General features: G+C 53.4%; 30 non-coding genes across 30 annotated transcripts; 20 read left to right on the top strand and 10 right to left on the bottom strand.

The window, feature by feature from the left end:
* Positions 1-201: 201 nt before the first annotated feature.
* On the bottom strand, positions 202-274 carry Trnar-acg (transfer RNA arginine (anticodon ACG)). The gene has a single exon. It is a non-coding gene; the product is annotated as a tRNA-Arg (tRNA).
* Positions 275-716: 442 nt separating this feature from the next.
* Trnai-uau (transfer RNA isoleucine (anticodon UAU)) lies at positions 717-808 on the top strand. Its single transcript is given in 2 exon segments — positions 717-754; positions 773-808. It is a non-coding gene; the product is annotated as a tRNA-Ile (tRNA).
* A 111-nt stretch (positions 809-919) lies between these two features.
* Positions 920-991, top strand: Trnad-guc (transfer RNA aspartic acid (anticodon GUC)). The gene has a single exon. It is a non-coding gene; the product is annotated as a tRNA-Asp (tRNA).
* Positions 992-1,547: 556 nt separating this feature from the next.
* On the bottom strand, positions 1,548-1,620 carry Trnar-acg (transfer RNA arginine (anticodon ACG)). The gene has a single exon. It is a non-coding gene; the product is annotated as a tRNA-Arg (tRNA).
* Positions 1,621-2,062: 442 nt separating this feature from the next.
* Trnai-uau (transfer RNA isoleucine (anticodon UAU)) lies at positions 2,063-2,154 on the top strand. Its single transcript is given in 2 exon segments — positions 2,063-2,100; positions 2,119-2,154. It is a non-coding gene; the product is annotated as a tRNA-Ile (tRNA).
* Positions 2,155-2,265: 111 nt separating this feature from the next.
* On the top strand, positions 2,266-2,337 carry Trnad-guc (transfer RNA aspartic acid (anticodon GUC)). The gene has a single exon. It is a non-coding gene; the product is annotated as a tRNA-Asp (tRNA).
* Positions 2,338-2,893: 556 nt separating this feature from the next.
* Trnar-acg (transfer RNA arginine (anticodon ACG)) lies at positions 2,894-2,966 on the bottom strand. Its single transcript has one exon. It is a non-coding gene; the product is annotated as a tRNA-Arg (tRNA).
* A 442-nt stretch (positions 2,967-3,408) lies between these two features.
* Trnai-uau (transfer RNA isoleucine (anticodon UAU)) lies at positions 3,409-3,500 on the top strand. The gene is given in 2 exon segments: positions 3,409-3,446; positions 3,465-3,500. It is a non-coding gene; the product is annotated as a tRNA-Ile (tRNA).
* A 111-nt stretch (positions 3,501-3,611) lies between these two features.
* Positions 3,612-3,683, top strand: Trnad-guc (transfer RNA aspartic acid (anticodon GUC)). The gene has a single exon. It is a non-coding gene; the product is annotated as a tRNA-Asp (tRNA).
* A 556-nt stretch (positions 3,684-4,239) lies between these two features.
* On the bottom strand, positions 4,240-4,312 carry Trnar-acg (transfer RNA arginine (anticodon ACG)). The gene has a single exon. It is a non-coding gene; the product is annotated as a tRNA-Arg (tRNA).
* Positions 4,313-4,754: 442 nt separating this feature from the next.
* On the top strand, positions 4,755-4,846 carry Trnai-uau (transfer RNA isoleucine (anticodon UAU)). Its single transcript is given in 2 exon segments — positions 4,755-4,792; positions 4,811-4,846. It is a non-coding gene; the product is annotated as a tRNA-Ile (tRNA).
* Positions 4,847-4,957: 111 nt separating this feature from the next.
* Trnad-guc (transfer RNA aspartic acid (anticodon GUC)) lies at positions 4,958-5,029 on the top strand. The gene has a single exon. It is a non-coding gene; the product is annotated as a tRNA-Asp (tRNA).
* Positions 5,030-5,585: 556 nt separating this feature from the next.
* Positions 5,586-5,658, bottom strand: Trnar-acg (transfer RNA arginine (anticodon ACG)). Its single transcript has one exon. It is a non-coding gene; the product is annotated as a tRNA-Arg (tRNA).
* Positions 5,659-6,100: 442 nt separating this feature from the next.
* On the top strand, positions 6,101-6,192 carry Trnai-uau (transfer RNA isoleucine (anticodon UAU)). The gene is given in 2 exon segments: positions 6,101-6,138; positions 6,157-6,192. It is a non-coding gene; the product is annotated as a tRNA-Ile (tRNA).
* A 111-nt stretch (positions 6,193-6,303) lies between these two features.
* Positions 6,304-6,375, top strand: Trnad-guc (transfer RNA aspartic acid (anticodon GUC)). The gene has a single exon. It is a non-coding gene; the product is annotated as a tRNA-Asp (tRNA).
* Positions 6,376-6,931: 556 nt separating this feature from the next.
* Positions 6,932-7,004, bottom strand: Trnar-acg (transfer RNA arginine (anticodon ACG)). The gene has a single exon. It is a non-coding gene; the product is annotated as a tRNA-Arg (tRNA).
* Positions 7,005-7,446: 442 nt separating this feature from the next.
* Trnai-uau (transfer RNA isoleucine (anticodon UAU)) lies at positions 7,447-7,538 on the top strand. The gene is given in 2 exon segments: positions 7,447-7,484; positions 7,503-7,538. It is a non-coding gene; the product is annotated as a tRNA-Ile (tRNA).
* Positions 7,539-7,649: 111 nt separating this feature from the next.
* Positions 7,650-7,721, top strand: Trnad-guc (transfer RNA aspartic acid (anticodon GUC)). Its single transcript has one exon. It is a non-coding gene; the product is annotated as a tRNA-Asp (tRNA).
* Positions 7,722-8,277: 556 nt separating this feature from the next.
* Trnar-acg (transfer RNA arginine (anticodon ACG)) lies at positions 8,278-8,350 on the bottom strand. The gene has a single exon. It is a non-coding gene; the product is annotated as a tRNA-Arg (tRNA).
* Positions 8,351-8,792: 442 nt separating this feature from the next.
* Positions 8,793-8,884, top strand: Trnai-uau (transfer RNA isoleucine (anticodon UAU)). The gene is given in 2 exon segments: positions 8,793-8,830; positions 8,849-8,884. It is a non-coding gene; the product is annotated as a tRNA-Ile (tRNA).
* A 111-nt stretch (positions 8,885-8,995) lies between these two features.
* Positions 8,996-9,067, top strand: Trnad-guc (transfer RNA aspartic acid (anticodon GUC)). The gene has a single exon. It is a non-coding gene; the product is annotated as a tRNA-Asp (tRNA).
* A 556-nt stretch (positions 9,068-9,623) lies between these two features.
* Positions 9,624-9,696, bottom strand: Trnar-acg (transfer RNA arginine (anticodon ACG)). The gene has a single exon. It is a non-coding gene; the product is annotated as a tRNA-Arg (tRNA).
* Positions 9,697-10,138: 442 nt separating this feature from the next.
* Trnai-uau (transfer RNA isoleucine (anticodon UAU)) lies at positions 10,139-10,230 on the top strand. The gene is given in 2 exon segments: positions 10,139-10,176; positions 10,195-10,230. It is a non-coding gene; the product is annotated as a tRNA-Ile (tRNA).
* Positions 10,231-10,341: 111 nt separating this feature from the next.
* Positions 10,342-10,413, top strand: Trnad-guc (transfer RNA aspartic acid (anticodon GUC)). The gene has a single exon. It is a non-coding gene; the product is annotated as a tRNA-Asp (tRNA).
* Positions 10,414-10,969: 556 nt separating this feature from the next.
* On the bottom strand, positions 10,970-11,042 carry Trnar-acg (transfer RNA arginine (anticodon ACG)). The gene has a single exon. It is a non-coding gene; the product is annotated as a tRNA-Arg (tRNA).
* A 442-nt stretch (positions 11,043-11,484) lies between these two features.
* On the top strand, positions 11,485-11,576 carry Trnai-uau (transfer RNA isoleucine (anticodon UAU)). Its single transcript is given in 2 exon segments — positions 11,485-11,522; positions 11,541-11,576. It is a non-coding gene; the product is annotated as a tRNA-Ile (tRNA).
* Positions 11,577-11,687: 111 nt separating this feature from the next.
* Trnad-guc (transfer RNA aspartic acid (anticodon GUC)) lies at positions 11,688-11,759 on the top strand. The gene has a single exon. It is a non-coding gene; the product is annotated as a tRNA-Asp (tRNA).
* Positions 11,760-12,315: 556 nt separating this feature from the next.
* On the bottom strand, positions 12,316-12,388 carry Trnar-acg (transfer RNA arginine (anticodon ACG)). Its single transcript has one exon. It is a non-coding gene; the product is annotated as a tRNA-Arg (tRNA).
* Positions 12,389-12,830: 442 nt separating this feature from the next.
* On the top strand, positions 12,831-12,922 carry Trnai-uau (transfer RNA isoleucine (anticodon UAU)). Its single transcript is given in 2 exon segments — positions 12,831-12,868; positions 12,887-12,922. It is a non-coding gene; the product is annotated as a tRNA-Ile (tRNA).
* Positions 12,923-13,033: 111 nt separating this feature from the next.
* Trnad-guc (transfer RNA aspartic acid (anticodon GUC)) lies at positions 13,034-13,105 on the top strand. Its single transcript has one exon. It is a non-coding gene; the product is annotated as a tRNA-Asp (tRNA).
* The last annotated feature ends 194 nt before the right edge of the window (positions 13,106-13,299 follow it).

The raw sequence follows: 13,299 nt of genomic DNA, 5'->3' as shown, positions 1-13,299 counted from the left end.
TTACTTAACTGTGCAACATCTCTCAGCTTGACTTGTCTCGACTTTGCTCGACTGACGCTACGCTGACGCTTGCACGAAGCGATATTTACCACGATCGTCTCGAGATGCAGCTGCGAGATGCTCAGGATTGACATTGCACTCCACGCAGGTGGAAACATTCGAATGCACTGCCTAGCTACGCGCCCGCAACTAACAAAATGCCGACCCTGCCAGGATTCGAACCTGGAATCTTCTGATCCGTAGTCAGACGCGTTATCCGTTGCGCCACAGGGCCACTGTTCGCCTTTCGTCATATGAGGCGGGTACACATCGCAGAGCAACGTGTTCTCCGTGGCTCGGCAACTGCGTGTCGTCCACTGACAACGGCGGCGCGGCCACTCTGGTCTTCCGCACTCTGCAGGGAGCTGCCAAGGAAGGCATCTCTCCTCCAGCTGCTCGGCCACGGTGCGCCTGCATAGCTTAGAGCTTGCCACACATCTGCCCTCGCTGTTGGACAGGTAGCAGAAGGCAAGGCGCGCGTTTTTCTGCAATTTTTCGGTGATGACAAGCGGTTGATATGCTTGTAAGTGTAGCATATGAAACAAGAATCGTATGAAGCATCCGTAGCCAGGTGCTAAAGTCGCAGTATGGCCGCAGGTGACGGTCGTATGATGGGTCTGTAGCCACAACAGGTTGGCGGCAAAGCAAATACCGCTAACTGAAAGCACCCTGCTGTAGCCCCAGTGGCGCAATTGGTTAGCGCACGGTACTTATAAGGCAGTAGCCGTGAGCAATGCCGGGGTTGTGAGTTCGAGCCTCACCTGGGGCATACTTTTATTTCGTAGCAGCTGACTCTGAAAGCATCGGGACGCTAGATTTGAGATGAATCACCTACTTGAGAAGAATAAGTGTGCGTGCGTTGTGCGTATCGTTTGCGTATTCCTCGGTAGTATAGTGGTTAGTATCCCCGCCTGTCACGCGGGAGACCGGGGTTCGATTCCCCGCCGGGGAGGTGCGATTTTTATATCGCGAAAGTTGCACGTGTGGCCCGATAGGACATTAACGTTGTGATCGAGAAATGTAGTTGCTGCAGAATCGTAAGAAACTCTGCGTCTTAGGAAGTGTTTCTCGTATTCTCCACACGACGTCGTCATCGTTTCAGAACTTACAGGGTTTGCTGTTGACGCTGGGTCAGCGCACCCCAGGCTTAATGATCGAGCTCGAAGCACCCAAGAAAAAGAATAATTTTAGCAGAGCGTGGTTTCGATCCACGGACCTCTGGGTTATGGGCCCAGCACGCTTCCACTGCGCCACTCTGCTGCGTGACGTGGGACACTTGGAAAAGCATTGTCTGCGTCGCGTACCGTTTACTTAACTGTGCAACATCTCTCAGCTTGACTTGTCTCGACTTTGCTCGACTGACGCTACGCTGACGCTTGCACGAAGCGATATTTACCACGATCGTCTCGAGATGCAGCTGCGAGATGCTCAGGATTGACATTGCACTCCACGCAGGTGGAAACATTCGAATGCACTGCCTAGCTACGCGCCCGCAACTAACAAAATGCCGACCCTGCCAGGATTCGAACCTGGAATCTTCTGATCCGTAGTCAGACGCGTTATCCGTTGCGCCACAGGGCCACTGTTCGCCTTTCGTCATATGAGGCGGGTACACATCGCAGAGCAACGTGTTCTCCGTGGCTCGGCAACTGCGTGTCGTCCACTGACAACGGCGGCGCGGCCACTCTGGTCTTCCGCACTCTGCAGGGAGCTGCCAAGGAAGGCATCTCTCCTCCAGCTGCTCGGCCACGGTGCGCCTGCATAGCTTAGAGCTTGCCACACATCTGCCCTCGCTGTTGGACAGGTAGCAGAAGGCAAGGCGCGCGTTTTTCTGCAATTTTTCGGTGATGACAAGCGGTTGATATGCTTGTAAGTGTAGCATATGAAACAAGAATCGTATGAAGCATCCGTAGCCAGGTGCTAAAGTCGCAGTATGGCCGCAGGTGACGGTCGTATGATGGGTCTGTAGCCACAACAGGTTGGCGGCAAAGCAAATACCGCTAACTGAAAGCACCCTGCTGTAGCCCCAGTGGCGCAATTGGTTAGCGCACGGTACTTATAAGGCAGTAGCCGTGAGCAATGCCGGGGTTGTGAGTTCGAGCCTCACCTGGGGCATACTTTTATTTCGTAGCAGCTGACTCTGAAAGCATCGGGACGCTAGATTTGAGATGAATCACCTACTTGAGAAGAATAAGTGTGCGTGCGTTGTGCGTATCGTTTGCGTATTCCTCGGTAGTATAGTGGTTAGTATCCCCGCCTGTCACGCGGGAGACCGGGGTTCGATTCCCCGCCGGGGAGGTGCGATTTTTATATCGCGAAAGTTGCACGTGTGGCCCGATAGGACATTAACGTTGTGATCGAGAAATGTAGTTGCTGCAGAATCGTAAGAAACTCTGCGTCTTAGGAAGTGTTTCTCGTATTCTCCACACGACGTCGTCATCGTTTCAGAACTTACAGGGTTTGCTGTTGACGCTGGGTCAGCGCACCCCAGGCTTAATGATCGAGCTCGAAGCACCCAAGAAAAAGAATAATTTTAGCAGAGCGTGGTTTCGATCCACGGACCTCTGGGTTATGGGCCCAGCACGCTTCCACTGCGCCACTCTGCTGCGTGACGTGGGACACTTGGAAAAGCATTGTCTGCGTCGCGTACCGTTTACTTAACTGTGCAACATCTCTCAGCTTGACTTGTCTCGACTTTGCTCGACTGACGCTACGCTGACGCTTGCACGAAGCGATATTTACCACGATCGTCTCGAGATGCAGCTGCGAGATGCTCAGGATTGACATTGCACTCCACGCAGGTGGAAACATTCGAATGCACTGCCTAGCTACGCGCCCGCAACTAACAAAATGCCGACCCTGCCAGGATTCGAACCTGGAATCTTCTGATCCGTAGTCAGACGCGTTATCCGTTGCGCCACAGGGCCACTGTTCGCCTTTCGTCATATGAGGCGGGTACACATCGCAGAGCAACGTGTTCTCCGTGGCTCGGCAACTGCGTGTCGTCCACTGACAACGGCGGCGCGGCCACTCTGGTCTTCCGCACTCTGCAGGGAGCTGCCAAGGAAGGCATCTCTCCTCCAGCTGCTCGGCCACGGTGCGCCTGCATAGCTTAGAGCTTGCCACACATCTGCCCTCGCTGTTGGACAGGTAGCAGAAGGCAAGGCGCGCGTTTTTCTGCAATTTTTCGGTGATGACAAGCGGTTGATATGCTTGTAAGTGTAGCATATGAAACAAGAATCGTATGAAGCATCCGTAGCCAGGTGCTAAAGTCGCAGTATGGCCGCAGGTGACGGTCGTATGATGGGTCTGTAGCCACAACAGGTTGGCGGCAAAGCAAATACCGCTAACTGAAAGCACCCTGCTGTAGCCCCAGTGGCGCAATTGGTTAGCGCACGGTACTTATAAGGCAGTAGCCGTGAGCAATGCCGGGGTTGTGAGTTCGAGCCTCACCTGGGGCATACTTTTATTTCGTAGCAGCTGACTCTGAAAGCATCGGGACGCTAGATTTGAGATGAATCACCTACTTGAGAAGAATAAGTGTGCGTGCGTTGTGCGTATCGTTTGCGTATTCCTCGGTAGTATAGTGGTTAGTATCCCCGCCTGTCACGCGGGAGACCGGGGTTCGATTCCCCGCCGGGGAGGTGCGATTTTTATATCGCGAAAGTTGCACGTGTGGCCCGATAGGACATTAACGTTGTGATCGAGAAATGTAGTTGCTGCAGAATCGTAAGAAACTCTGCGTCTTAGGAAGTGTTTCTCGTATTCTCCACACGACGTCGTCATCGTTTCAGAACTTACAGGGTTTGCTGTTGACGCTGGGTCAGCGCACCCCAGGCTTAATGATCGAGCTCGAAGCACCCAAGAAAAAGAATAATTTTAGCAGAGCGTGGTTTCGATCCACGGACCTCTGGGTTATGGGCCCAGCACGCTTCCACTGCGCCACTCTGCTGCGTGACGTGGGACACTTGGAAAAGCATTGTCTGCGTCGCGTACCGTTTACTTAACTGTGCAACATCTCTCAGCTTGACTTGTCTCGACTTTGCTCGACTGACGCTACGCTGACGCTTGCACGAAGCGATATTTACCACGATCGTCTCGAGATGCAGCTGCGAGATGCTCAGGATTGACATTGCACTCCACGCAGGTGGAAACATTCGAATGCACTGCCTAGCTACGCGCCCGCAACTAACAAAATGCCGACCCTGCCAGGATTCGAACCTGGAATCTTCTGATCCGTAGTCAGACGCGTTATCCGTTGCGCCACAGGGCCACTGTTCGCCTTTCGTCATATGAGGCGGGTACACATCGCAGAGCAACGTGTTCTCCGTGGCTCGGCAACTGCGTGTCGTCCACTGACAACGGCGGCGCGGCCACTCTGGTCTTCCGCACTCTGCAGGGAGCTGCCAAGGAAGGCATCTCTCCTCCAGCTGCTCGGCCACGGTGCGCCTGCATAGCTTAGAGCTTGCCACACATCTGCCCTCGCTGTTGGACAGGTAGCAGAAGGCAAGGCGCGCGTTTTTCTGCAATTTTTCGGTGATGACAAGCGGTTGATATGCTTGTAAGTGTAGCATATGAAACAAGAATCGTATGAAGCATCCGTAGCCAGGTGCTAAAGTCGCAGTATGGCCGCAGGTGACGGTCGTATGATGGGTCTGTAGCCACAACAGGTTGGCGGCAAAGCAAATACCGCTAACTGAAAGCACCCTGCTGTAGCCCCAGTGGCGCAATTGGTTAGCGCACGGTACTTATAAGGCAGTAGCCGTGAGCAGTGCCGGGGTTGTGAGTTCGAGCCTCACCTGGGGCATACTTTTATTTCGTAGCAGCTGACTCTGAAAGCATCGGGACGCTAGATTTGAGATGAATCACCTACTTGAGAAGAATAAGTGTGCGTGCGTTGTGCGTATCGTTTGCGTATTCCTCGGTAGTATAGTGGTTAGTATCCCCGCCTGTCACGCGGGAGACCGGGGTTCGATTCCCCGCCGGGGAGGTGCGATTTTTATATCGCGAAAGTTGCACGTGTGGCCCGATAGGACATTAACGTTGTGATCGAGAAATGTAGTTGCTGCAGAATCGTAAGAAACTCTGCGTCTTAGGAAGTGTTTCTCGTATTCTCCACACGACGTCGTCATCGTTTCAGAACTTACAGGGTTTGCTGTTGACGCTGGGTCAGCGCACCCCAGGCTTAATGATCGAGCTCGAAGCACCCAAGAAAAAGAATAATTTTAGCAGAGCGTGGTTTCGATCCACGGACCTCTGGGTTATGGGCCCAGCACGCTTCCACTGCGCCACTCTGCTGCGTGACGTGGGACACTTGGAAAAGCATTGTCTGCGTCGCGTACCGTTTACTTAACTGTGCAACATCTCTCAGCTTGACTTGTCTCGACTTTGCTCGACTGACGCTACGCTGACGCTTGCACGAAGCGATATTTACCACGATCGTCTCGAGATGCAGCTGCGAGATGCTCAGGATTGACATTGCACTCCACGCAGGTGGAAACATTCGAATGCACTGCCTAGCTACGCGCCCGCAACTAACAAAATGCCGACCCTGCCAGGATTCGAACCTGGAATCTTCTGATCCGTAGTCAGACGCGTTATCCGTTGCGCCACAGGGCCACTGTTCGCCTTTCGTCATATGAGGCGGGTACACATCGCAGAGCAACGTGTTCTCCGTGGCTCGGCAACTGCGTGTCGTCCACTGACAACGGCGGCGCGGCCACTCTGGTCTTCCGCACTCTGCAGGGAGCTGCCAAGGAAGGCATCTCTCCTCCAGCTGCTCGGCCACGGTGCGCCTGCATAGCTTAGAGCTTGCCACACATCTGCCCTCGCTGTTGGACAGGTAGCAGAAGGCAAGGCGCGCGTTTTTCTGCAATTTTTCGGTGATGACAAGCGGTTGATATGCTTGTAAGTGTAGCATATGAAACAAGAATCGTATGAAGCATCCGTAGCCAGGTGCTAAAGTCGCAGTATGGCCGCAGGTGACGGTCGTATGATGGGTCTGTAGCCACAACAGGTTGGCGGCAAAGCAAATACCGCTAACTGAAAGCACCCTGCTGTAGCCCCAGTGGCGCAATTGGTTAGCGCACGGTACTTATAAGGCAGTAGCCGTGAGCAGTGCCGGGGTTGTGAGTTCGAGCCTCACCTGGGGCATACTTTTATTTCGTAGCAGCTGACTCTGAAAGCATCGGGACGCTAGATTTGAGATGAATCACCTACTTGAGAAGAATAAGTGTGCGTGCGTTGTGCGTATCGTTTGCGTATTCCTCGGTAGTATAGTGGTTAGTATCCCCGCCTGTCACGCGGGAGACCGGGGTTCGATTCCCCGCCGGGGAGGTGCGATTTTTATATCGCGAAAGTTGCACGTGTGGCCCGATAGGACATTAACGTTGTGATCGAGAAATGTAGTTGCTGCAGAATCGTAAGAAACTCTGCGTCTTAGGAAGTGTTTCTCGTATTCTCCACACGACGTCGTCATCGTTTCAGAACTTACAGGGTTTGCTGTTGACGCTGGGTCAGCGCACCCCAGGCTTAATGATCGAGCTCGAAGCACCCAAGAAAAAGAATAATTTTAGCAGAGCGTGGTTTCGATCCACGGACCTCTGGGTTATGGGCCCAGCACGCTTCCACTGCGCCACTCTGCTGCGTGACGTGGGACACTTGGAAAAGCATTGTCTGCGTCGCGTACCGTTTACTTAACTGTGCAACATCTCTCAGCTTGACTTGTCTCGACTTTGCTCGACTGACGCTACGCTGACGCTTGCACGAAGCGATATTTACCACGATCGTCTCGAGATGCAGCTGCGAGATGCTCAGGATTGACATTGCACTCCACGCAGGTGGAAACATTCGAATGCACTGCCTAGCTACGCGCCCGCAACTAACAAAATGCCGACCCTGCCAGGATTCGAACCTGGAATCTTCTGATCCGTAGTCAGACGCGTTATCCGTTGCGCCACAGGGCCACTGTTCGCCTTTCGTCATATGAGGCGGGTACACATCGCAGAGCAACGTGTTCTCCGTGGCTCGGCAACTGCGTGTCGTCCACTGACAACGGCGGCGCGGCCACTCTGGTCTTCCGCACTCTGCAGGGAGCTGCCAAGGAAGGCATCTCTCCTCCAGCTGCTCGGCCACGGTGCGCCTGCATAGCTTAGAGCTTGCCACACATCTGCCCTCGCTGTTGGACAGGTAGCAGAAGGCAAGGCGCGCGTTTTTCTGCAATTTTTCGGTGATGACAAGCGGTTGATATGCTTGTAAGTGTAGCATATGAAACAAGAATCGTATGAAGCATCCGTAGCCAGGTGCTAAAGTCGCAGTATGGCCGCAGGTGACGGTCGTATGATGGGTCTGTAGCCACAACAGGTTGGCGGCAAAGCAAATACCGCTAACTGAAAGCACCCTGCTGTAGCCCCAGTGGCGCAATTGGTTAGCGCACGGTACTTATAAGGCAGTAGCCGTGAGCAATGCCGGGGTTGTGAGTTCGAGCCTCACCTGGGGCATACTTTTATTTCGTAGCAGCTGACTCTGAAAGCATCGGGACGCTAGATTTGAGATGAATCACCTACTTGAGAAGAATAAGTGTGCGTGCGTTGTGCGTATCGTTTGCGTATTCCTCGGTAGTATAGTGGTTAGTATCCCCGCCTGTCACGCGGGAGACCGGGGTTCGATTCCCCGCCGGGGAGGTGCGATTTTTATATCGCGAAAGTTGCACGTGTGGCCCGATAGGACATTAACGTTGTGATCGAGAAATGTAGTTGCTGCAGAATCGTAAGAAACTCTGCGTCTTAGGAAGTGTTTCTCGTATTCTCCACACGACGTCGTCATCGTTTCAGAACTTACAGGGTTTGCTGTTGACGCTGGGTCAGCGCACCCCAGGCTTAATGATCGAGCTCGAAGCACCCAAGAAAAAGAATAATTTTAGCAGAGCGTGGTTTCGATCCACGGACCTCTGGGTTATGGGCCCAGCACGCTTCCACTGCGCCACTCTGCTGCGTGACGTGGGACACTTGGAAAAGCATTGTCTGCGTCGCGTACCGTTTACTTAACTGTGCAACATCTCTCAGCTTGACTTGTCTCGACTTTGCTCGACTGACGCTACGCTGACGCTTGCACGAAGCGATATTTACCACGATCGTCTCGAGATGCAGCTGCGAGATGCTCAGGATTGACATTGCACTCCACGCAGGTGGAAACATTCGAATGCACTGCCTAGCTACGCGCCCGCAACTAACAAAATGCCGACCCTGCCAGGATTCGAACCTGGAATCTTCTGATCCGTAGTCAGACGCGTTATCCGTTGCGCCACAGGGCCACTGTTCGCCTTTCGTCATATGAGGCGGGTACACATCGCAGAGCAACGTGTTCTCCGTGGCTCGGCAACTGCGTGTCGTCCACTGACAACGGCGGCGCGGCCACTCTGGTCTTCCGCACTCTGCAGGGAGCTGCCAAGGAAGGCATCTCTCCTCCAGCTGCTCGGCCACGGTGCGCCTGCATAGCTTAGAGCTTGCCACACATCTGCCCTCGCTGTTGGACAGGTAGCAGAAGGCAAGGCGCGCGTTTTTCTGCAATTTTTCGGTGATGACAAGCGGTTGATATGCTTGTAAGTGTAGCATATGAAACAAGAATCGTATGAAGCATCCGTAGCCAGGTGCTAAAGTCGCAGTATGGCCGCAGGTGACGGTCGTATGATGGGTCTGTAGCCACAACAGGTTGGCGGCAAAGCAAATACCGCTAACTGAAAGCACCCTGCTGTAGCCCCAGTGGCGCAATTGGTTAGCGCACGGTACTTATAAGGCAGTAGCCGTGAGCAATGCCGGGGTTGTGAGTTCGAGCCTCACCTGGGGCATACTTTTATTTCGTAGCAGCTGACTCTGAAAGCATCGGGACGCTAGATTTGAGATGAATCACCTACTTGAGAAGAATAAGTGTGCGTGCGTTGTGCGTATCGTTTGCGTATTCCTCGGTAGTATAGTGGTTAGTATCCCCGCCTGTCACGCGGGAGACCGGGGTTCGATTCCCCGCCGGGGAGGTGCGATTTTTATATCGCGAAAGTTGCACGTGTGGCCCGAAAGGACATTAACGTTGTGATCGAGAAATGTAGTTGCTGCAGAATCGTAAGAAACTCTGCGTCTTAGGAAGTGTTTCTCGTATTCTCCACACGACGTCGTCATCGTTTCAGAACTTACAGGGTTTGCTGTTGACGCTGGGTCAGCGCACCCCAGGCTTAATGATCGAGCTCGAAGCACCCAAGAAAAAGAATAATTTTAGCAGAGCGTGGTTTCGATCCACGGACCTCTGGGTTATGGGCCCAGCACGCTTCCACTGCGCCACTCTGCTGCGTGACGTGGGACACTTGGAAAAGCATTGTCTGCGTCGCGTACCGTTTACTTAACTGTGCAACATCTCTCAGCTTGACTTGTCTCGACTTTGCTCGACTGACGCTACGCTGACGCTTGCACGAAGCGATATTTACCACGATCGTCTCGAGATGCAGCTGCGAGATGCTCAGGATTGACATTGCACTCCACGCAGGTGGAAACATTCGAATGCACTGCCTAGCTACGCGCCCGCAACTAACAAAATGCCGACCCTGCCAGGATTCGAACCTGGAATCTTCTGATCCGTAGTCAGACGCGTTATCCGTTGCGCCACAGGGCCACTGTTCGCCTTTCGTCATATGAGGCGGGTACACATCGCAGAGCAACGTGTTCTCCGTGGCTCGGCAACTGCGTGTCGTCCACTGACAACGGCGGCGCGGCCACTCTGGTCTTCCGCACTCTGCAGGGAGCTGCCAAGGAAGGCATCTCTCCTCCAGCTGCTCGGCCACGGTGCGCCTGCATAGCTTAGAGCTTGCCACACATCTGCCCTCGCTGTTGGACAGGTAGCAGAAGGCAAGGCGCGCGTTTTTCTGCAATTTTTCGGTGATGACAAGCGGTTGATATGCTTGTAAGTGTAGCATATGAAACAAGAATCGTATGAAGCATCCGTAGCCAGGTGCTAAAGTCGCAGTATGGCCGCAGGTGACGGTCGTATGATGGGTCTGTAGCCACAACAGGTTGGCGGCAAAGCAAATACCGCTAACTGAAAGCACCCTGCTGTAGCCCCAGTGGCGCAATTGGTTAGCGCACGGTACTTATAAGGCAGTAGCCGTGAGCAATGCCGCGGTTGTGAGTTCGAGCCTCACCTGGGGCATACTTTTATTTCGTAGCAGCTGACTCTGAAAGCATCGGGACGCTAGATTTGAGATGAATCACCTACTTGAGAAGAATAAGTGTGCGTGCGTTGTGCGTATCGTTTGCGTATTCCTCGGTAGTATAGTGGTTAGTATCCCCGCCTGTCACGCGGGAGACCGGGGTTCGATTCCCCGCCGGGGAGGTGCGATTTTTATATCGCGAAAGTTGCACGTGTGGCCCGATAGGACATTAACGTTGTGATCGAGAAATGTAGTTGCTGCAGAATCGTAAGAAACTCTGCGTCTTAGGAAGTGTTTCTCGTATTCTCCACACGACGTCGTCATCGTTTCAGAACTTACAGGGTTTGCTGTTGACGCTGGGTCAGCGCACCCCAGGCTTAATGATCGAGCTCGAAGCACCCAAGAAAAAGAATAATTTTAGCAGAGCGTGGTTTCGATCCACGGACCTCTGGGTTATGGGCCCAGCACGCTTCCACTGCGCCACTCTGCTGCGTGACGTGGGACACTTGGAAAAGCATTGTCTGCGTCGCGTACCGTTTACTTAACTGTGCAACATCTCTCAGCTTGACTTGTCTCGACTTTGCTCGACTGACGCTACGCTGACGCTTGCACGAAGCGATATTTACCACGATCGTCTCGAGATGCAGCTGCGAGATGCTCAGGATTGACATTGCACTCCACGCAGGTGGAAACATTCGAATGCACTGCCTAGCTACGCGCCCGCAACTAACAAAATGCCGACCCTGCCAGGATTCGAACCTGGAATCTTCTGATCCGTAGTCAGACGCGTTATCCGTTGCGCCACAGGGCCACTGTTCGCCTTTCGTCATATGAGGCGGGTACACATCGGAGAGCAACGTGTTCTCCGTGGCTCGGCAACTGCGTGTCGTCCACTGACAACGGCGGCGCGGCCACTCTGGTCTTCCGCACTCTGCAGGGAGCTGCCAAGGAAGGCATCTCTCCTCCAGCTGCTCGGCCACGGTGCGCCTGCATAGCTTAGAGCTTGCCACACATCTGCCCTCGCTGTTGGACAGGTAGCAGAAGGCAAGGCGCGCGTTTTTCTGCAATTTTTCGGTGATGACAAGCGGTTGATATGCTTGTAAGTGTAGCATATGAAACAAGAATCGTATGAAGCATCCGTAGCCAGGTGCTAAAGTCGCAGTATGGCCGCAGGTGACGGTCGTATGATGGGTCTGTAGCCACAACAGGTTGGCGGCAAAGCAAATACCGCTAACTGAAAGCACCCTGCTGTAGCCCCAGTGGCGCAATTGGTTAGCGCACGGTACTTATAAGGCAGTAGCCGTGAGCAATGCCGGGGTTGTGAGTTCGAGCCTCACCTGGGGCATACTTTTATTTCGTAGCAGCTGACTCTGAAAGCATCGGGACGCTAGATTTGAGATGAATCACCTACTTGAGAAGAATAAGTGTGCGTGCGTTGTGCGTATCGTTTGCGTATTCCTCGGTAGTATAGTGGTTAGTATCCCCGCCTGTCACGCGGGAGACCGGGGTTCGATTCCCCGCCGGGGAGGTGCGATTTTTATATCGCGAAAGTTGCACGTGTGGCCCGATAGGACATTAACGTTGTGATCGAGAAATGTAGTTGCTGCAGAATCGTAAGAAACTCTGCGTCTTAGGAAGTGTTTCTCGTATTCTCCACACGACGTCGTCATCGTTTCAGAACTTACAGGGTTTGCTGTTGACGCTGGGTCAGCGCACCCCAGGCTTAATGATCGAGCTCGAAGCACCCAAGAAAAAGAATAATTTTAGCAGAGCGTGGTTTCGATCCACGGACCTCTGGGTTATGGGCCCAGCACGCTTCCACTGCGCCACTCTGCTGCGTGACGTGGGACACTTGGAAAAGCATTGTCTGCGTCGCGTACCGTTTACTTAACTGTGCAACATCTCTCAGCTTGACTTGTCTCGACTTTGCTCGACTGACGCTACGCTGACGCTTGCACGAAGCGATATTTACCACGATCGTCTCGAGATGCAGCTGCGAGATGCTCAGGATTGACATTGCACTCCACGCAGGTGGAAACATTCGAATGCACTGCCTAGCTACGCGCCCGCAACTAACAAAATGCCGACCCTGCCAGGATTCGAACCTGGAATCTTCTGATCCGTAGTCAGACGCGTTATCCGTTGCGCCACAGGGCCACTGTTCGCCTTTCGTCATATGAGGCGGGTACACATCGCAGAGCAACGTGTTCTCCGTGGCTCGGCAACTGCGTGTCGTCCACTGACAACGGCGGCGCGGCCACTCTGGTCTTCCGCACTCTGCAGGGAGCTGCCAAGGAAGGCATCTCTCCTCCAGCTGCTCGGCCACGGTGCGCCTGCATAGCTTAGAGCTTGCCACACATCTGCCCTCGCTGTTGGACAGGTAGCAGAAGGCAAGGCGCGCGTTTTTCTGCAATTTTTCGGTGATGACAAGCGGTTGATATGCTTGTAAGTGTAGCATATGAAACAAGAATCGTATGAAGCATCCGTAGCCAGGTGCTAAAGTCGCAGTATGGCCGCAGGTGACGGTCGTATGATGGGTCTGTAGCCACAACAGGTTGGCGGCAAAGCAAATACCGCTAACTGAAAGCACCCTGCTGTAGCCCCAGTGGCGCAATTGGTTAGCGCACGGTACTTATAAGGCAGTAGCCGTGAGCAATGCCGGGGTTGTGAGTTCGAGCCTCACCTGGGGCATACTTTTATTTCGTAGCAGCTGACTCTGAAAGCATCGGGACGCTAGATTTGAGATGAATCACCTACTTGAGAAGAATAAGTGTGCGTGCGTTGTGCGTATCGTTTGCGTATTCCTCGGTAGTATAGTGGTTAGTATCCCCGCCTGTCACGCGGGAGACCGGGGTTCGATTCCCCGCCGGGGAGGTGCGATTTTTATATCGCGAAAGTTGCACGTGTGGCCCGAAAGGACATTAACGTTGTGATCGAGAAATGTAGTTGCTGCAGAATCGTAAGAAACTCTGCGTCTTAGGAAGTGTTTCTCGTATTCTCCACACGACGTCGTCATCGTTTCAGAACTTACAGGGTTTGCTGTTGACGCTGGGTCAGCGCACCCCAGG

The sequence above is a fragment of the Schistocerca cancellata genome, chromosome 9 (assembly GCF_023864275.1).
Source record: "Schistocerca cancellata isolate TAMUIC-IGC-003103 chromosome 9, iqSchCanc2.1, whole genome shotgun sequence".
Classification (NCBI taxonomy): domain Eukaryota; kingdom Metazoa; phylum Arthropoda; class Insecta; order Orthoptera; family Acrididae; genus Schistocerca; species Schistocerca cancellata.
Note: the sequence above shows the minus strand (reverse complement) of the source record. Positions and strands in the feature narration are given on the sequence as shown.